Source organism: Mytilus trossulus, chromosome 13 (genome assembly GCF_036588685.1).
Source record: "Mytilus trossulus isolate FHL-02 chromosome 13, PNRI_Mtr1.1.1.hap1, whole genome shotgun sequence".
Classification (NCBI taxonomy): Eukaryota; Metazoa; Mollusca; class Bivalvia; order Mytilida; family Mytilidae; genus Mytilus; species Mytilus trossulus.
The window spans coordinates 32,732,772-32,745,826 of NC_086385.1; positions in this window are offsets into that span (position 1 = coordinate 32,732,772).

The window sequence follows — 13,055 nt, forward strand, 5'->3', positions numbered from 1 at the left end:
TGATGTCTTAATTGACAATTGTTAGAACTCCCACGCAGTGTCATAACTAAACTATACCTCATTATAAAAAAAATTCCAGACAATAATCATTTCATTTTCATGTTCAACGCAAAAGCTTCCATTAACTTAAACAATACAGTTTACACGATGGGTGCCCACTGGTTTTTGGTTAGGATCGAGTACACTGTTTTTTTTCTGGGTCATATTGTTGTCTGTTTTTGTTGGATTAATAGTTTTCGATTGCCCCTTCGTATCATCTTTCTTTCGTTGTGGTATATTTTCTATTCTGATTGTCAGTGTGAATTCTTGGTGTTTGATAAAAAATATGTATTGTTTCTACTTTCAGCAGAAAATGGCTCACAGGTCTCAGATATGGAATTTGTTGCAATATCAGGTTTCCTTTTCGTTTTAGTAATACTTGTCTGTACTATGTATGTTGTATGTAAAAGGAAGAAATTATATGACTGTAAGTGTATGATTCTTTATCACATGTGAGCTGTATGTAATAGAAATATTATTTACTTTTGTAAAAGTTTTCTATTCTAACATGCTAATAGCGAATAAGGTACACATAAGTAACAGGGGTTAATTCGTGCGCGGAAACTGTTACATACGCACCAATTTGCTTATTTCATTAACTAAGAAAGGAAAACATAGACAAGAAAGAAATAGGAAGCATCTAGCATATGAAACGTTTAAGAAAGAGCAGAATATAAAAAACTAATAATTAGCGGCGGATTAATAACAGAGTATCAAGTTAAAACGGAGACCGGGGATACTTGCAAACCAACACGGTAATTGCACCACATCGATTCTACATATAACAGCTTCTAGAAAAAAAAGCTGACAGTTTAAAATATTAATGCATGCAATCCAAGAGTTTAAATGCCTTACTTGCCCACTTTGTATGGTTGTTTGCTCGTACATTGTAATTAAGATTGACACCTAAATTCAATGTTTACTATATAAAAAAGAGTTGATTGGACAATGGATATTATATTGGAAACACATTTAATAATCAATGACTAATCAAACCTTCGTGTATAGTAAACAAACCTCCCATTAAATAAGGTTGTCAACCATGAGCAAACAACCAAACAAAGATGGCAAGTAAGGCATTTAAACTCTTGGATTGCATGCTTTGATATTTTAACTGTAAAATGTACAAGTGTTAAAAAGGAACATCATAATAAAACGAATCAGTAGCGAATAAGTAACAGGCTATCAGTGCAGAATGGAGATCCTTGGTAAACTCGCCTCGAAATAATTAAAAAACTTACAAAGGTTAGAGAAAAGGAAATGTATAAAAACACAAAAGAGTACATTTTAATCCCGATAGCCTAACATTGTGACGGAAAACATAGATTTGCCCTGAAATAGGTTAATTTTTGGTTGGCACAACCGACTCTTTCAAAACATATAAACCAAAAGTCGCTGAAATTTAGAAAAAGAACGATCGAAGAAAAGACTATTATTTAAAGTAAACAAAAAATAACGATTAATATTGACCAAGAAATGAGGAATAAGTACAAATAATTATTAAGGAATAAGTTACCAGTTTGAAGTCACTTATAAATATTACTATAATTATAACAATTTATCTTATTTTGCAGATCACACTGTTAGTTTAGATACAGAAACTAATGAAGTTGCATTCCATATACATTCTAGTCTGACCTAAATGCATTTTGGTTTTTTTTAAATCTGAACAACCTTGTGTCATACAATTTCATTAAACAAAAGTTGATCTTGATAAAAACATTGTTCAGTTTATTACTTTTTAATTTTAAACGCTTTTGCGAAAACTTAAGTTTTTTTCTATTTTTTTTCACTTGACGGTGACGGGGTTTATTAAGTTCGCGTATTTCAGATCAGTCCATCTATAGACAGGGGTTTCGGATAAACTCATCAATGAAGTGTCCAGTTATTCGTCTCATATCATAGACTCAGTTATTTTGTAAAAGCGTTTGGTGACACTGATAGGTGATTAGAACAATAATTATAACGGCAATCACCCTTATTACACACATCTTCAATAGACTGTCCTTATTCAAATTAAAACATAAGATGCCCGATCAGTTGAAATAACATTAGTAATACTTTAGAAATATTTCTCAACCAATCAACCATACAATGTCTACAAATATGTTTACATGGCTTAAATCCTCCTGAGAATTTGACTGTTTAAAGTAGTTATTGGCCGTCTAGTTTGGGGTATTGCTACACAACTTTGAAACCTATAACGTTACATGATATATAAACACCCTCAGGAAAACACCAATTGATTGTTGTAGGGGTTGTTTCCTTCATTGACCAAACAAATTTCCTTGAAAATATTTCCCAACAGCAAATCTTATTTAGTGTCTGTTATGCAGGTAACTGGGTGATTTATCTTTGCCTATGAATGATTCAAGGAGACATTTTCAACTCACTTTAGGTATCAATTTACTATCAATCGTGTTTGGAAAACTTTCATTTTACTTAAGAGTTTGTATTATTTCATAATCAGAAGTTTTAGAAATACAGTGATTTTGTTTGGTTTCGGTCGATTTTATCAGGTTCATAACGCACATAATTTGATATGACGGTGCTCACGAACATGTTTGGTTTAGACAGGTTGTCGGTGTATGCATGATTCGGTTTAGTCAGGTTTCACTGTACCAGAGTATGAGCAGTGTGCCTATATACTGCATATGGTGTAAAAATAAAATGAATTTAATGTGTAGGTAAAGATGATGTCTTTGGTTAACTTGCTTGCAAGCTGATCCATGGAGTCATTCATATGTTAGGTATACTACCCTGATTTCAGTGTAAACTAGTCCGACAGATAACCGATCTATCTGTTTTCAGGTCTAGACTACTTCGAAAGGATTGTAGTGTTGTTAACCTTATAGTAATTTCAGGGTTCAGCTAACAAGCAAGTTAGCCAAAGATATTAACTTAAACTACATTATAAAACGATCTCAATTAGAGAAAAAAATGTTGTTTAGTGTTGCAGTCTCTCTTTCAGACACAAATTATGTCATGTCCTTCGATTCAAAATTCGATTCTAGGTAAATACAATGACGACATACTCTAATGCAACTATTCAAACAATTGTATTATTTCCTGGTTTAGTGAGTGCTAAACAATTACGTTTTTGTGCGTACCATAGTGTACCATATCGTAACTATCGTGTTTACTAAATGTTGTGAAAGTACAAGTATTTTGATTGTTGGCCTGAACCCTGTACTTAGATTAGTAGCACCACATAATTATGTATATATATATGTAACAGGCATTTTCTAAATTTAGGCATTTTGTGAGACTGAATTGAACCTTGACAGGCATTATACAAAATGACTAAAAATACCTAGTCATTTTGTAAAATGACTGAAATTTTTAAGCAAAATTCCACAAATTGCCTGTTGAATTTTAGGCAATCTGTAGAAGGAGGATATCATTGAGTTGCGTATGACAAAAGTGGACAAAACACAAAATCTTGCATCGAAAATAACTAATGGTTCTGTAGAACTAATTTATTCTCTAAAAACCAGATGGGAAGGTTTTTATGTCTTGTGATATGATCCTTTTAGGGAAACTATGTTAAGTACGTACTCACTCTGTAATTCAGATACCAATAGTGAATTTATGATTATTTTGTCAAAATGACATAAAGACAAATTGTTCTGTAAATAGAACAAAATGTGTAACCATTTTTTTTTTAGAAAATTAGACTATAAAAAGTAAAGTGAAACATATAACATATATAAAGTAGAGAAAAGTTCGTTTTTAATTGACTGATTGGAGTTGTGGTTTTTTTTTTTTGCTTTCGGTCATCAATATATGCATGTGTGACGTATGTGCTTACGATTATTGCGAAACCTGATGTAGCCTAACGTTAAGTATTTATCAATAAAGATAATGAAAGAGCTAAAAGTGTGATGATCCAGAATTCTCCAAATGTGGTCGGAGTGCTAACTCAGATTTCACGCTATGTTTGCAAAAAATGAAGATAATTAGTGTGTACAGTTCTGTCGTGCAAACATTTTGAGAAAATTAACAAAAGATGCCGAGTTATGTGCTTGTGTCATTTGGAATAATTCAGTAAAATGTATTCTTAATTATTTAAGCTCTTCTTTTTTAAATCAGTAATTATCATAAAAAACAGCTCTGTTGTTCAAAGTTTATAATGTTTTTTATAACATTTTATTCTATAAAAAAATTTCGGGCATTTTGTTAAATGCCTAGAAAATTTAGTCATTATATATAAACGTATAATGACTGAATCTTGCAGGCATTTTAGAAAATGCCTAGAGTTTTCAGGAATTTACAAAATGTCTAAATTTAGAAAATGCTTGTAACATATATAATGTTTATTCTTCAAATTTATATGCATATTTATGTTATAACAACAGGGAATTAGTTCAGTTCTAACTTATATGTCAAAACATCTCATCCAATTTGTTTATACGATTATGAAGTATGAATTTCCCAAATATTGCATAAACCTCAGTCTGAAATAACGGGAAATCAAACAATAGTTGAAACAAAGAGTTCCAAAGTGTGAAGTTGAAATCATCGTTTCGTAAATTTTACGGACGCCATCACGAGTTGGTTGACCGTTATGGAATAACCGTTTCACAAATGATATCAGATATGTTGCTTACGTCGTAACTACAATCCCCTTCCCTTTCATGAATGTGACCTACCAAATTAGACTATTTACCGGATTTGTTATAACATAAGCAACACGACGGGTGCCACATGTGGAGCTGGATCTGCTTACTCTTCAGAAGCACCCGAGATCACCCCTAGTTTTTGGTGGGGTCCGTGTTGTTTATTCTTTAGTTTTATATGTTGTGTCATGTGTACTATTGTTTGTCTGTTTGTCTTTTTTCATTTTTAGCCATGGTGTAGTTAGTTTGTTTTAGATTTATGAGTTTGACTTTTCCTTGGTATCTTTCGTCCCTCTTTTATATTATACATGTTATATTGGCCAGCTTTTAGAGATATGACCAACAAACTCATGGACTAAAAAGATATAGCTGCGCTTATTTGGAATATTCTACATTACAAACATGTCTCAAAATCATTGATAAGAATTACCGAAATATTTCCTAAAATTCATTGCCGATTAACATTTTACCAAACAAAACTTACATCCTTTGAAATTAGAAAGGAGAAATGAAATTCATAACAGTATCATCTTTAGAACGTCGTGTCTGATGCATGTATTGGTTGGCGACTGTTGAGAATCAAAACGCAGAATCATCGGAGACAAAATTGCAATACAGTTGCATGTGCAAAGAATACAGAAAACATTAGTAAAAATGCCCACTGATCTGCATGTAATCTACAATATATGGTAAGGTATATAGGTGCTGTGGACACACTGTGATATATGACAAGAGATTTGAAATCGGTCATTCCAGTAGGATTAGACAAGTTTAATGTGGTGACCCCGCTGTAACATTGAAACAGTTACATGTACATGGAGGTGTTGTTTGATTGCCAATGAGACACATACATGTATCCACCAAAGTTCAAATGAATTGAATGTAAGCAATAATAGACAACCCTACGTCGCCTGCAATCAAGAGAAAACCCATGCCGTATGTTAGGCCATAACAAGACCTAGACATGAACATATGAAACAATTTAATTGAGAAAACTTACTGCACAATGTATAACAAAACAATTAACGAAAAACAAAAAGGACAAGCATAAACCAGCGACAACAACTGAACGGCACCTGACTTGTAGTCCAGCGGATATCAGAATAAATGATCACTTTATGGTAAAAGCATGAAACTTGGCATAGTGAAAGATTAAGGGGTATAGACAAAATTCAGATATGGAGCCACGAAAAAAAAATCCAATATGGCCGCAAAATTCAAAATGGCCGACATTAGTATAACATAATTCACTTGATGAAGTCTTCCAATTTTAATGTGTTCAGAAGATGTCACAAACTTATGGAAATACAATTAAGATATGTCAATTATTTTTTTTTTAAACCTTATAATACAGAAATCATCAAAATGGCGTCCAAATTCAAAATGGCGCCTCAAAATGTCTAAGTTTGACAGTATTCGTATGTACACACCATCATTGTGTGATAGAAAGTTACCAAATCCGCGAAACTGATCATTTGATATCGACAAAGGCCTACAATGTATTATGAATGCCTGGGTGCATAGATAATATTTTCAAAATGGCGGCAATATTCAAAATGGCACCGTTTAACATGTACAAATTTGACGTTTGTTTTTAAATATGGTATACAAATGATTAAAAAATACTGGATAATTTATTTCAATACAAGCACGTATAAACAAACATATTATTATTTAATGTAACAGGTGACATTAACTATGAAATAAAAATGGCCGATACAGTTCAAAATGGCGTCTTCGACGAGTTCTTATTTTTCACAGTTACAGGTAATGATCTTAGAAAATTTCACAATTTTCCTGAAATGAAAAAACCCCAACATATGCAGTATTGAATCAGTGCAAAGAGTATTTCTTTTTTAAAATGAGATAAGAAATTAAAAAAACCTCACAAGTAACTATTTAACATAACAACAGATTAAAATTATAATTAAAATATTATACAAATGCAGGGAAATCAAAAGAAAGCACAGTCACGATCAGTTTCTCTTTCACAGTCCGGTGAGCAGTTGCATAATGCTGTGCATTTTAATGCTGCTTTCAAGAATTTACATGCTCCTATACATCCTTTCTTACATCCACAGTGAATGAACTCTTAGCATGACATTGAAGCTTCAGCAAGCACAGACCAGAATGGTACCCAAGTACCATCAAGTTTTTGCCAACCAAATAAATCTGGTGATTGCATACTTGAATTTGCAACTAAACAATTGCGCCAAATAACACTACCTTGGAAAGCTGCACGTTTCGTATTTTCAATGAAGAAGTGCATCTTGTGATGGAGGAATATTGTCAATTGTTCTTGTCTTCTGCGTGAATAACTGTTTTCTAAACTCATTCACCATATTAGCTGTACTAGACCGATCATACAAAAGCACAACATATCGTTCTATTACTTTTAACACTTTTAAAATTTCCACTTCATTTGGATTTTCAATAACCTGCAGAAATGCTTCTGACAACTCCTCATATACGAACCATGTATCCCAAGCTGATTCTGTACCTTTCCCAGAAAAAGCTGAGACTGTGTAACAACCGGTAAATGAATGGAACAGTGGAAAGACTTTCAATTTCAATGGTCCTAGAGCAAGGCACAATCCATGAATTGAAATATATAGAAAGTTCTTTCCAGTGCCAAAACCTATCCACAGCTGTTCAGCCATTTGAATTCCCCTTTTAATGCAGCTGGGAATGAGGAAATATCAATTGAAAGTTCTCCTTCAACTAATGGGATATCTGGTTCGATGAATATTAGTACAGCTGGTGGAAGATTTGAATAACTCTCTGGTAAAAGAGACACTCTCTTTGACTGGCATTTCAACATAGGTTCAGATTGGTCAAATGTTTGAACAACGCCTTGAACATCCTCTGAAATATATTGGAATAAAGATATACCTGTACCATGGAATGAATCTTTTAACGAGATACTGCTTGAATTGTGATCAATGTTGTCTACAGCAGATGAAGTAAATACATTTTGTAGTGGATTGGTAGGGCAAACAATACCTTCTTTGACATAACGACGACAAGCATCCTTGGCCATGGAAGTAGAAATTTCTAACACTAGGTCGTAGGAGACAGACAGTCCAAGATTGAAGAAAGTATATACTAGATCACGTTTGCTAGTCTTACATGGATCATGATTCCCAAATAAGCACAAACTGGAGGTTCATGATCTTTCATGTGACGGTTGGATAGTTTCTTTGTACCCGTACGAAATAAGTAGTAGGATTCCACCTAGACACTAGTAGGAATGAAGTAGGAATCCACCTAGATTCAAAGATTCCATATAGACAGTAGACGGACATGGAAGATGAACAACATTCTGACTGGATTTTTTAATATTCCTACTTCAAAAATCCTACTACCTAGGTAGAATTGTTAAAGTCTGTATAGATTTTTTTCTGTTTTGAAAATCTGATTTGATTTTTCATTTTCCTACTTCATGTTTAAGATTCCTACCAGAATTAATTTATGAATTCCTACCAGAAAATCTGTCTACCTCGAAAGTTATCTTGAACTAAATTCCTGTTTGCTAATGACACACATTTTGCAATGTTAAATGCAAGCAAGTTCCAGTTCATAAATTCAAAAGTTGGAGGGGAAAGATTGAAAAGTTGTGTTGGAATACAAAGCTGCAAGCTAGGGTCACACAACGTAACAATATAGAAATGTAAGAAAATATGGCTAATCAAGACTAAAGGTAATTCTTATACATTCAAGATGATTTTTGTTTTATCTGCCTGCCAAAAATGTTTAGTAATCAATTAATAATTCATTAATAGTGCATAATTTTACTCATTATTTGTTCTTAAACTAATTTAGATCTACATGTTTATGTATAACACTTACTATAGCTTGCATATATTGCATTCAGTTTCCTTAAAATTTTCAAAAGTCATTTTTTTAAAAGAGGAATTGATTCCATGAATTTCCTTTGTTCTTTGTTGTTGAGATTCAAACTTATCATTGACCCAGTTGTGTATTTGTGAATATACACTTACATTTTGTATATTTTTAGATTCCTACCAGAATTATTTTTTTTCTGGGTGGATTTTTGAAAAATTCCTACCAGGTTTTCTAGTAGAAATTTTATTTTCCTACCAAATTATTCCTGCTAATTTGCATATTCCTGGTAGGAATATACAATAATCCTGCTAAGAAATTCCTGCTAATTTAAATTTTTCGGCTATTTTCCGTGTGGATTCCTACTACTGTCTGACTAGAATTTCACTCTTTTCTGGTAGGAAATCAAAGCAATTTTCCTACTATATTCCTTGTACATTCCATACGGATTGTTTCATACAGGTACAACTATATACATCAGAAGATGTGCTATAGTTAATGTCGACTGAGAATATGAAAGATCCTGAATGTTAGGTCCAAATTGAATCATACTGACCAAAGTAAGCAATGACTGGGGTACATAAGCTTCCTGATATCCCTTTGGGAAAGTTTCTTTAAATTCTGAATTTGATGCGAAAATATCTTTACGAACAAACGTAGCTGATTTTGATATGTTGACAAACTCATTATCAAAGTCTTCTAAGCAGACTCTCTTCAATGCAGGTCCAATGTCATCATTGAAAGCAAGAATGTTTTCAAGACCTTGTTTGTAAGCATCTAAGTTAGGGAAATTACAATTCTGTGTTTTAGTCGTGTACTATTAACTCGACATGAAACATCTGCACCTAGACATGTTATTCTTTCCGTATAAAGTTTACATAGATCTGACAATCTGAAAATGCAATACCATGGATTTGACTTTCCTTCTTAGATTCGACATTATCATTTTTCATTTCAATTTGAGATGCACGATTATATAAGGAAACAAAATATTAGTACTTTGCTTCCTTTGCAATTAGATCACCAGCACTTAACTTTGCAAGTAATAACGTGTCATTTAATTTTACTGCTCATTCTCTCACACGTGTATCCTGTCTAAACGTTGAGGACTCATGAAGGGCTTCTTGGCCATTTTCATTACAGAAAAAGCACACAGACGGGTTACTGGTGGACTGGACGGAGAAGCTATGTCTAGTTTTCTTTTAGATTCGATTGCTTTATCATCTATTCTCTCATGTGAGGTTGGTTTTTCTGCTCTATCCAATTTTGTCCTGTTCAGTTTCAAGTTGCAAGATTTGTGCCAACATGCCTTTTGGTCAATGGAATACTGTGCTATTCCAGATCCCTCATCTAAATATAAGTTTTCAATGCACACATTAATGCCTTCAGGCATCAATCGTAATTCATGAAACTTCTAAATATTGTCAGCTAAAGATTAATAACCAGCATCAACATTGAGACGTTTAGAATCAAATGGGCATATACGTTTTTCATCTATTATTTCTTGGCATAGGATGCAATTTGCCCAATCAATATCATTTAACTTATTTGGTTTGTCATATTCTACACTTGATACCCTGAACGTCTTTTCAGTAGCCATGTTGTAAGAAATATGATCGTAAATTAGTTAAACTGTTTATATATTCCTTGTATATAACTTCTGTATGCCAGACGCGTGTTTCGTCTACAAATGATGTATCAGTGACGCTTGAATCGAAAAGTTAAAAAGACAAAAAAAAGTATGTAATTTAATATTTAACGACCTGAAATCCTGAAAGTTTTGCAAAGCACAAATATTTGTTGATTATTAATAGCTTTCTAGATATACACGATATAGTTTCTGATAATAAGACTTTTGACGGCCATTTTGAATTTGTCGGCCATTAAGCAATTATTTTTGATTGTTACATATTCAGAAAAGATTAATTAGCATCATAACTAGCAATATGCAAAGTTTTTTTGCTTTTATTTTCAAATGATCAATTATACCATTTTTTGTTTACTCTGCCTCATGACTGTTGGCGGCCATTTTGAATTTATCGGCCATTATGGAATTATTTTGATTGTTCCATATTCATTAAAGATTAATAAGCACCATAACTAGCAATATGCAAAGTGTTGTGTTTTTATTTTCAATGATAAATTATACCATATTTTTGGACTCTGACTCATGACTGTTGGTGGCCATTTTGAAATTGGCGGCCATTTTTTATTTTTTTTTTATTGTTCCATATTCAGAAAAGATTAATAATCATCATAATTAGCAATATGCAAAGGTTTGTGCTTTTTATTTTCAAATGTTAAATTAAACTATATTTTTGGACTCTGCTTCATGACTGTTGGCGGCCATTTTGAAATTGGCGGCCATTGTGGAATTTTTTTTGATGGCTCCATATCCAAAAATGTTTATAAGCATCATAACTAACACTGTGCAAAGTTTCATGCTTTTACCATAAAGTGATCAATTGTCCCAAAATATTGGACTTAGCTGCTGGACTATTGGTACAGGCACATGATAAAGCATTTGGCGGGGTTAAACATTTTTGTGAGCGCTTAATCCTCCTCTTACCATGGACAGTGATACAACTGTACAACATATTGACAAACTATAAAATTGAGTATAACAAATTCATCTCGATTCAGAATTTGAGTTACAAATGTTACATAGATCACTAACAAAGCTGCATGGAACACTCGTTTTTGCAACAGAAACGTACATTTTGAAATAAGAATACTGAAAGGTCGATCGTAATATACGCGTCGCGTACGGTCAAAATACTCATATGATCTGGGACAGATGTGCATTAATGAAGGGCTTTAAAAGGGAGATGGGCGGGTGTCTGCACGGAAAACCCGAAATAAAATTCGAAAATAAAGTTCACGATGAACGAAATGTCTTGCACGTTAGTCTTGTAACCGATTTCACGGGAATACGGTGAATAACGAACCTTTTTCACGGTTGCATGTGAATTAAAAATAGCAAAACACGTTGCAGTGACGAAAATATCCCTTTACCGCCGAGCATCTATAGACAGTGAGAACTTGACTTTTTTCAAAACTTTAACATAGCTAAATGTTACAAAAATATACAATTTACATTGTCAGTAACTACTTATGGTCACTTATTTGGCTAGAAAGTCCTCAGTTCAGTGAATTAAGTAAATCATAAATGATTTAAATAGGTTGGAAAACTAATATTAGAAACTTTAAGTAAAATTTTTAATCATCATTAATTTTACTGTTAAGATGACAATGTTTTCTTAATTGTGTAAAAATATTTATATGAATATTCACATTATTTGATTGGCAATGAAATATTTGAATTTTCAAGAACGTGTATCTACTGAAACAGATCCTCGCCGGCCGGATGTTAACAAATAAAATTGAGAAAGGAAATGGTGAATGTGTCAAAGCGACAACAACCCGACCATAAAGCAGACAACAGCCGAAGGCCACCAATGGGTCTTCAATGTAGCGAGAATTCCCGCACCCGTAGGTGTCCTTCAGCTGGCCCCTTAAAAATATGTATACTAGTACAGTGATAATCCATGGACGTCATATACTAAACTCCGAATTATATACACAAGAAACTAAAATTAAAAATCATACAAGACTAACGAAGGCCAGAGGCTCCTGACTTGAGCTGTGTTAAACATGTTTATGAGATCTCAACTCTCCCCCTATAACTCTAGCCAATGTAGAAAAGTAAACGCATAACGCTGAATACGCACATTCAAATTCAGTTCAAGAGAAGTACGAGTCCGATGTCAAAAGATGTCAGAATAAATAAAATGACAATAATACATAAATAACAACAGACTACTAGCAGTTTACTGACATGCCAGCTCCAGACCTCAATTAAACTGATTGAAAGATTATGTCTTCATCATATGAATATCAGGCACAATCCCTCCCGTTACTGAGGGGTTTAGTATCATATACTTTCATAAGATATGAGATGAACATAACCAGTGTCATGCCAACAACTGCTTTTTAGAAATAAATGTGTTTAATTCCGATGCAAAGACCCTATATATAAGTGAATCAATATTAAAGCCAAAATATGCAATCTTTAATGAGCTGACAACATTATCGTAACTGTTAGTTTACTGACATTTTTGTGTTTTATAAACAATATTTCCATAAAAAATTGGATGTGAAATACCTGAACGTATAAGATGTTTGCATGTTGAGTTATATTTACGAATTATTTCCTTATTTAGTAAATGTTTTGACCAGTTTGTGATATCGAAAACCTGCCTGTTTTAAAAAAAAACCATAGAAATCAATGTTTTTACTGCTTTATATTTATTCGCGGTTTTTATTGATACTAAAACATTATATAATCTAGTTATCCCTGATAATCCTGATAGGCAAATCCCGGTTAGGGTTCCTGATATATTGTTTTGGTTATTGGTGATATCACTGATGGGTCTTCATACAGACTGTTTACGTCTGCCTCGACATATGGCGCCAAAGACGAAAAATTGTTTACAAAATATTGAGCTTTAGCATGTTTAACAGTATAAGTACACATTGCATAAAAAAGTATGT